Below are 9,748 nucleotides of genomic sequence, written 5' to 3' on the forward strand. Positions count from 1 at the left end.
CAGACCACTATCACCTGTATAACTAACTAACTCAGTACAGTTCAGACCACTATCACCTGTATAACTAACTCAGTACAGTTCAGACCACTATCACCTGTGTAACTAACTCAGTACAGTTCAGACCACTGTCACCTGTATAACTAACTAACTCAGTACAGTTCAGACCACTATCACCTGTATAACTAACTAACTCAGTAACTATCACCTGTATAACTAACTCAGTACAGTTCAGACCACTATCACCTGTATAACTAACTAACTCAGTACATGTCGTCCTACTTATTCTTCTCATTCTATGTCTTTCCTTTTATTTCTCTCACTCTTTTCTGTCATTGTGTTCCTACTCCGCTGTGTAGTCATCGACTGCATGGTTTCATAGTCAGTTAAGTCACAGAAGGATTCATTTAAGTTATCGATTTACCCTTCACGTTGTTGTTTCAAAATTTAAATCCCTCTCCTCTTTCATCCTCTTTCCCTCAGGTGCGAAGTGGAGAACCGTTACCAAGGAAACCCTCTGAAAGGAACGTGTTACTGTAAGTGGAACTCTAGTCTACCTTCAGAGTAGAACATCACGCTGAGTCCTTCAGAGTAGAACATCGCGCTGAGTCCTTCAGAGTAGAACATCGCGCTGAGTCCTTCAGAGTAGAACATCGCGCTGAGTCCTTCAGAGTAGAACATCGCGCTGAGTCCTTCAGAGTAGAACATCACGCTGAGTCCTTCAGAGTAGAACATCACGCTGAGTCCTTCAGAGTAGAACATCACGCCGAGTCCTTCAGAGTAGAACATCACGCTGAGTCCTTCAGAGTAGAACATCACGCTGAGTCCTTCAGAGTAGAACATCACGCCGAGTCCTTCAGAGTAGAACATCACGCCGAGTCCTTCAGAGTAGAACATCACGCTGAGTCCTTCAGAGTAGAACATCGCGCCGAGTCCTTCAGAGTAGAACATCGCGCCGAGTCCTTCAGAGTAGAACATCACGCTGAGTCCTTCAGAGTAGAACATCGCGCTGAGTCCTTCAGAGTAGAACATCACGCTGAGGCCGAGTCCTTCAGAGTAGAACATCGCGCTGAGGCTGAGTCCTTCAGAGTAGAACATCGCGCCGAGTCCTTCAGAGTAGAACATCGCGCCGAGTCCTTCAGAGTAGAACATCGCGCTGAGTCCTTCAGAGTAGAACATCGCGCTGAGTCCTTCAGAGTAGAACATCGCGCTGAGTCCTTCAGAGTAGAACATCGCGCCGAGTCCTTCAGAGTAGAACATCGCGCCGAGTCCTTCAGAGTAGAACATCGCGCCGAGTCCTTCAGAGTAGAACATCGCGCTGAGTCCTTCAGAGTAGAACATCGCGCTGAGTCCTTCAGAGTAGAACATCACGCTGAGTCCTTCAGAGTAGAACATCGCGCCGAGTCCTTCAGAGTAGAACATCGCGCCGAGTCCTTCAGAGTAGAACATCGCGCCGAGTCCTTCAGAGTAGAACATCGCGCCGAGTCCTTCAGAGTAGAACATCACGCTGAGGCTGAGTCCTTCAGAGTAGAACATCGCGCGGAGGCTGAGTCCTTCAGAGTAGAACATCGCGCGGAGGATGGGAGAGGTGGAGTTCTTTTTCTGTTAGGTTATTCTAAAATGTATTTAAAAAAGTATATAAAAATTCTCATACATTTTTGCTAATTTCTACAACAATTAAACCTGATATCAAATTTACATAAGTATTCAGACCCTTTACTCAGTACTTTGTTAAAGCACCTTTGGCAGCAATTACAGCCTCGAGCCTTCTTCGGTATGACACTACAAGCTTGGCACACCTGTATTTGGTGTCTACCATTTTTCTCTGCAGATCCTCTCAAGCTCTGTCAGGTTGGATGGGGAGCGTTGCTGCACAGCTATTTTCAGGTCTCTCCAGAGATGTTCGATCGGGTTCAAGTCCGGGCTCTGGCTGGGCCACTCAAGGACATTCAGAGACTTGTCCCGAAGCCACTCCTGCATTGTTTTGGCTGTGTGCTTAGGGCCGTTGTCTTGTTGGAAGGTGAACCTTTACCCCAGTCTGAGGTCCTGAGCACTCTGGAGCAGGTTTTCATCAAGGATCTCTCTGTACTTTGCTTGGTTCATCTTTGCCTCAAGCCTGACTAGTCTCCCAGTCCCTGCCGCTGAAAAACATCCCCACAGCATGATGCTGCCACCACCATGCTTCACTATAGGGATGGTGCCAGGTTTCCTCCAGATGTGACGCTTGGCATTCAGGCCAAAGAGTTCAATCTTGCTTTCATCAGACCAGAGAATCTTGTTTCTCATGGTCTGTGAGTCCTTTAGGTACCTTTTGGCAAACTCCAAGTGGGTTGTCATGTGCCTTTTACTGAGGAGTGGCTTCAGTCTGGCCACTCTACCATAAGGCCTGATTGGTGGAGTGCTGCCGAGATGGTTGTCCTTCTTGAAGGTTCTCCCATCTCCTCAGAGGAACTCTAGAGCTCTGTCAGAGTGACCATCGGGTTCTTGGTCACCTCCCTGACCAAGGCTCTTCTTCCCCGATTGCTCAGTTTAGCCGGACGGCCAGCTCTGGGGAGGGTCTTAATGGTTCCAAACTTCTTCCATTTAAGAATGATGGAGGCCACTGTGTTCTTGGGGACCTTCAATGCTGCAGAAATGTTTTGGTACCTTTTCCCCAGATCTGTTCCTCGACACAATCCTGTCTCGGAGCTCTAAGGACAATTCCTTCGACCTCATGGCTTGGTTTTTACTCTGACATGCACTGTCAACTGTGGGACCTTATATAGACAGGTGTGTGCCTTTCCAAATCATGTCCAGTCACTTGAATTTACCACAGGTGGACTCCAATCAAGTTGAAGAAACAGGATGCACCTGACCTCAATTTTGAGTCTCATAGCAAAGGGTCTGAATACTTATGTAAATAAGGTATTTCTGTTTTTTATATTTTATAAAAAACATGTTTTTGCTCTGTCATTATGGGGTATTGTGTGTAGATGGCTGAGGATTATTTATTTATTTCATCCATTTTAGAATAAGGCTGTAACGTAACAAAATCTGGACAAGGTCAAGTGGTCAGAATACTTTCCGAAGGCACTGTATGTTGTAATATATTATATATATTTATATATATATATATATATATATATATATATATATATATATATATATATATATATATATATATATATATACTGTATGTGAAAACAGCACGTTTCTATGATCTGTAGTTACAAGATGTGAAGGTCTTAAACAATGCTTCTCTATGACATCACAGGGTCAGATTAAAAGTCAGGAAGTGACTTTTCAAAACCTGCAACTAGTTTCTCGTCAGAGGAAGGGTATTTTCATCCAGCTCACGTCACCACGAATCTCATAGTGTTTGAAATTCGGCGGATAAAACGTTGATATTTTATCCTACAAAACTACAAATTAGTGGATTCGGCTATTTCAGCCACACCCGTTGCCGATTGGTGTATAACATCGGGCACATAGCCATGCAATCTCCATAGACAAGCATTTGCAGTAGAATGGCCTTACTGAGGAGCTCAGTGACTTTCAACGTGGCACCATCATAGGATGCCACCTTTCCAACAAGTCAGTTCGTAAAATTTCTGCCCTGCTAGAGCTGTTATTGTGAGGTGGGAATCATCTAGGAGCAACAACGGCTCAGCCCCGAAGTGGTAGGCCACACAAGCTCACAGAACGGGAGTGCTGAAGGGCATAACGCATAAAAATTGTCTGTCCTCGGTTACAACACTCATTACCGAGTTCCAAGCAACATCAGCACAAGAACTGTTCGTCGGGAGCTTCACGAAGTGGGTTTCCGTGGCCGAGCAGCCGCACACAAGCCTAAGATCACCATGCGCAATGCCAAGCGTCGGCTGGAGCGGTGTAAAGCTCGCCGCCATTGGACTCTGGAGCAGTGGAAACGCGTTCTCTGGAGTGATGAATGACATTCTAGACGATTCTGTGCTTCCAACAGTTTGGGGAAGGCTCTTTCCTGTTTCAGCATGACAATGCCCCAGTGCACAAAGCGAGGTTTTCAGAGATCGGTGTGGAAAAACTTGACTGGCCTGCACAGAGCCCTGACCTCAACCCCATCGAACACCTTTGGGATGAATTGGAACGCCGACTGCGAGCCAGGCCTAATCGCCCAACATCAGTGCCCGACCTCACTAATGCTCTTGTGGCTGAATGGTAGCAAGTCCTCGCAGCAATGTTTCAACATCTAGTGGAAAGCCTTCCCAGAAGAGTGGAGGCTGTTATAGCAGCAATGTTCCAACATCTAGTGGAAAGCCTTCCCAGAAGAGTGGAGGCTGTTATAGCAGCAATGTTCCAACATCTAGTGGAAAGCCTTCCCAGAAGAGTGGAGGCTGTTATAGCAGCAATGTTCCAACATCTAGTGGAAAGCCTTCCCAGAAGAGTGGAGGCTGTTATAGCAGCAATGTTCCAACATCTAGTGGAAAGCCTTCCCAGAAGAGTGGAGGCTGTTATAGCAGCAATGTTCCAACATCTAGTGGAAAGCCTTCCCAGAAGAGTGGAGGCTGTTATAGCAGCAATGTTCCAACATCTAGTGGAAAGCCTTCCCAGAAGAGTGGAGGCTATTACAGCAGCAATGTTCCAACATCTAGTGGAAAGCCTTCCCAGAAGAGTGGAGGCTGTTACAGCAGCAATGTTCCAACATCTAGTGGAAAGCCTTCCCAGAAGAGTGGAGGCTGTTATAGCAGCAAAGGGGGGGACCAGCTCCATATTAAAGACCATGATTTTGGAATGAAATTTTAGGCCGCAGGTGTCCACATACTGTTGGCCATGTAGTGTGTGTAGACTGGTTTGGTGCTGTAGATAATGAATATGAGTTTGAATAGTGGCGGAGTTACCCTTTAACAGCAATCCTCCACAACCACGTACCTTCAGTAAGTTGATGTTGAAAGGGACATGCTGTAGCGCGTTGGGCCAGTAGCGATTAGCGCGTTGGACCAGTAACGATTAGGGCGTTGGACCAGTAACGATTAGCGCGTTGGGCCAGTAGCGATTAGCGCGTTGGACCAGTAACGATTAGGGCGTTGGACCAGTAACGATTAGCGCGTTGGACCAGTAACGATTAGCGCGTTGGACCAGTAACGATTAGCGCGTTGGACCAGTAACGATTAGCGCGTTGGGCCAGTAACGATTAGCGCGTTGGGCCAGTAACGATTAGCGCGTTGGGCCAGTAACGATTAGCGCGTTGGGCCAGTAGCGATTAGCGCGTTGGGCCAATAACGATTAGCGCGTTGGGCCAGTAGCGATTAGCGCGTTGGACCAGTAACGATTAGCGCGTTGGGCCAGTAACGATTAGCGCGTTGGGCCAGTAACGATTAGCGCGTTGGGCCAGTAACGATTAGCGCGTTGGACCAGTAACGATTAGCGCGTTGGGCCAGTAACGATTAGCGCGTTGGGCCAGTAACGATTAGCGCGTTGGGCCAGTAACGATTAGCGCGTTGGGCCAGTAACGATTAGCGCGTTGGGCCAGTAACGATTAGCGCGTTGGGCCAGTAACGATTAGCGCGTTGGACCAGTAACGATTAGCGCGTTGGGCCAGTAACGATTAGCGCGTTGGGCCAGTAACGATTAGCGCGTTGGGCCAGTAACGATTAGCGCGTTGGGCCAGTAACGATTAGCGCGTTGGGCCAGTAACGATTAGCGCGTTGGACCAGTAACGATTAGCGCGTTGGACCAGTAACGATTAGCGCGTTGGGCCAGTAACGATTAGCGCGTTGGGCCAGTAACGATTAGCGCGTTGGGCCAGTAACGATTAGCGCGTTGGGCCAGTAACGATTAGCGCGTTGGACCAGTAACGATTAGCGCGTTGGGCCAGTAACGATTAGCGCGTTGGGCCAGTAACGATTAGCGCGTTGGGCCAGTAACGATTAGCGCGTTGGACCAGTAACGATTAGCGCGTTGGACCAGTAACGATTAGCGCGTTGGACCAGTAACGATTAGCGCGTTGGGCCAGTAACGATTAGCGCGTTGGGCCAGTAACGATTAGCGCGTTGGGCCAGTAACGATTAGCGCGTTGGGCCAGTAACGATTAGCGCGTTGGGCCAGTAACGATTAGCGCGTTGGACCAGTAACGATTAGCGCGTTGGGCCAGTAACGATTAGCGCGTTGGGCCAGTAAAGATTAGCGCGTTGGGCCAGTAACGATTAGCGCGTTGGGCCAGTAACGATTAGCGCGTTGGGCCAGTAACGATTAGCGCGTTGGGCCAGTAACGATTAGCGCGTTGGGCCAGTAACGATTAGCGCGTTGGGCCAGTAACGATTAGCGCGTTGGGCCAGTAACGATTAGCGCGTTGGGCCAGTAACGATTAGCGCGTTGGGCCAGTAACGATTAGCGCGTTGGGCCAGTAACGATTAGCGCGTTGGGCCAGTAACGATTAGCGCGTTGGGCCAGTAACGATTAGCGCGTTGGGCCAGTAACGATTAGCGCGTTGGGCCAGTAACGATTAGCGCGTTGGGCCAGTAACGATTAGCGCGTTGGGCCAGTAACGATTAGCGCGTTGGGCCAGTAACGATTAGCGCGTTGGGCCAGTAACGATTAGCGCGTTGGGCCAGTAACGATTAGCGCGTTGGGCCAGTAACGATTAGCGCGTTGGGCCAGTAACGATTAGCGCGTTGGGCCAGTAACGATTAGCGCGTTGGGCCAGTAACGATTAGCGCGTTGGGCCAGTAACGATTAGCGCGTTGGGCCAGTAACGATTAGCGCGTTGGGCCAGTAACGATTAGCGCGTTGGGCCAGTAACGATTAGCGCGTTGGGCCAGTAACGATTAGCGCGTTGGGCCAGTAACGATTAGCGCGTTGGGCCAGTAACGATTAGCGCGTTGGGCCAGTAACGATTAGCGCGTTGGGCCAGTAACGATTAGCGCGTTGGGCCAGTAACGATTAGCGCGTTGGGCCAGTAACGATTAGCGCGTTGGGCCAGTAACGATTAGCGCGTTGGGCCAGTAACGATTAGCGCGTTGGGCCAGTAACGATTAGCGCGTTGGGCCAGTAACGATTAGCGCGTTGGGCCAGTAACGATTAGCGCGTTGGGCCAGTAACGATTAGCGCGTTGGACCAGTAACGATTAGCGCGTTGGACCAGTAACTCAAAGGTCACTGGTTCCAATCCCGAGCCAACAAGGTGAAAAATATTTTGATGTGTCCTTGAGCAAGGCATTTAACCCTAGTGGCTCCTGTAAGTCGCTCTGGATACGAGCATCTGCTACATAACTGAAAATACTATGAAGAGGAGAGTGGACCGCTGCTCTAACATGTAGCTGTGTTTCTGTTCTAACATGTAGCTGTGTTTATCTCTAACATGTAGCTGTGTTTATCTCTAACATGTAGCTGTGTTTATCTCTAACATGTAGCTGTGTTTATCTCTAACATGTAGCGGTGTTTATCTCTAACATGTAGCTGTGTTTATCTCTAACATGTAGCTGTGTTTATCTCTAACATGTAGCTGTGTTTATCTCTAACATGTAGCTGTGTTTATCTCTAACATGTAGCTGTGTTTATCTCTAACATGTAGCTGTGTTTATCTCTAACATGTAGCTGTGTTTATCTCTAACATGTAGCTGTGTTTATCTCTAACATGTAGCTGTGTTTATCTCTAACATGAGGCTGTGTTTCTGTTCTAACATGTAGCTGTGTTTCTGTTCTAACATGTAGCTGTGTTTATCTCTAACATGTAGCTGTGTTTCTGTTCTAACATGTAGCTGTGTTTATCTCTAACATGTAGCTGTGTTTATCTCTAACATGTAGCGGTGTTTATCTCTAACATGTAGCGGTGTTTATCTCTAACATGTAGCTGTGTTTATCTCTAACATGTAGCTGTGTTTATCTCTAACATGTAGCTGTGTTTATCTCTAACATGTAGCTGTGTTTCTGTTCTAACATGTAGCTGTGTTTCTGTTCTAACATGTAGCTGTGTTTCTGTTCTAACATGTAGCTGTGTTTATCTCTAACATGTAGCTGTGTTTATCTCTAACATGTAGCTGTGTTTATCTCTAACATGTAGCTGTGTTTATCTCTAACATGTAGCTGTGTTCATCTCTAACATGAGGCTGTGTTTCTGTTCTAACATGTAGTTGTGTTTCTGTTCTAACATGTAGCTGTGTTTATCTCTAACATGTAGCTGTGTTTATCTCTAACATGTAGCTGTGTTTATCTCTAACATGTAGCGGTGTTTATCTCTAACATGTAGCGGTGTTTATCTCTAACATGTAGCTGTGTTTATCTCTAACATGTAGCTGTGTTTATCTCTAACATGTAGCTGTGTTTATCTCTAACATGTAGCTGTGTTTCTGTTCTAACATGTAGCTGTGTTTCTGTTCTAACATGTAGCTGTGTTTATCTCTAACATGTAGCTGTGTTTATCTCTAACATGTAGCTGTGTTTATCTCTAACATGTAGCTGTGTTTATCTCTAACATGTAGCTGTGTTTCTGCTCTAACATGTAGCTGTGTTTATCTCTAACATGTAGCTGTGTTTATCTCTAACATGTAGCTGTGTTTATCTCCCTGCCAGACACCCTGCTGATAGACTACCAGTTCACCTTCAGTCTGTCTCAGGAGGACGACCGCTACTACACCTCCATCAACTTTGTAGCCACACCCGAGGAGGTAGGACCACACCCATACTGCTGGGGTCAGGGGTCAGGGGTCAGGCCATGCCCATGGAAGTAGGGTTTAGGGTTAAGGTCAGATCATTTATCTCCTCATCCCTCTCTCCTCCGCAGCAGAATCGTGATCTGGTTGTTTTCATTAACGCCTCCAAGAACTTCAACCTCAACATCACCTGGGCCGCCAGCTTCACAGGTAACACACCTACACACACCTTCACAGGTAACACACCTACACACACCTTCACAGGTAACACACCTAAATACACCTTCACAGGTAACATACCTAAATACACCTTCACAGGTAACACACCTAAATACGCCTTCAGAGGTAACACACCTAAAATACACTTTCACAGGTAACAGACTTAAATACACCTTCACAGGTAACACACCTAAATACACCTTCACAGGTAACACACCTAAATACACCTTCACAGGTAACACACCTAAATACACCTTCACAGGTAACACACCTACACACACCTTCACATGTAACATACCTAAATACGCCTTCACAGGTAACACACCTACACACACCTTCACAGGTAACACACCTAAATACACCTTCACAGGTAACACACCTAAAATACACCTTCACAGGTAACACACCTAAATACACATTCACAGGTAACACCTAAATACACCGTCACAGGTAACAGACTTAAATACACCTTCACAGGTAACACACCTAAATACACCTTCACAGGTAACACACCTACACACACCTTCACAGGTAACACACCTAAATACGCCTTCACAGGTAACACACCTACACACACCTTCACAGGTAACACACCTAAATACGCCTTCACAGGTAACACACCTAAATACACCTTCACAGGTAACACACCTAAATACACCTTCACAGGTAACACATTAACACACCTTCACAGGTAACACACCTAAATACACCTTCACAATTAACACACCTAAATACACCTTCACAAGTAACACACTTTAATACAGCTCCACAGGTAAAACACCTTCACAGGTAACACACCTTAATACACCTTCACAGGTAACACACCTAAAAACACCTTCACAGGTAACACACCTAAATACACCTTCACAGGTAACACACCTAAATATGCCTTCACAGGTAACACACCTAAATACACCTTCACAGGTA

The 9,748-nt window shown here is 46.8% G+C and overlaps 1 long non-coding RNA gene across 1 annotated transcript; it reads left to right on the top strand.

Moving 5' to 3' along the window:
- Positions 1 to 484: 484 nt before the first annotated feature.
- LOC120042524 lies at positions 485 to 8,812 on the top strand. Its single transcript, XR_005476121.1, has 3 exons — positions 485 to 533; positions 8,523 to 8,617; positions 8,734 to 8,812. It is a non-coding gene; the product is annotated as an uncharacterized LOC120042524 (long non-coding RNA).
- The last annotated feature ends 936 nt before the right edge of the window (positions 8,813 to 9,748 follow it).

This window comes from Salvelinus namaycush, unplaced genomic scaffold (genome assembly GCF_016432855.1).
Source record: "Salvelinus namaycush isolate Seneca unplaced genomic scaffold, SaNama_1.0 Scaffold705, whole genome shotgun sequence".
Lineage (NCBI taxonomy): Eukaryota > Metazoa > Chordata > Actinopteri > Salmoniformes > Salmonidae > Salvelinus > Salvelinus namaycush.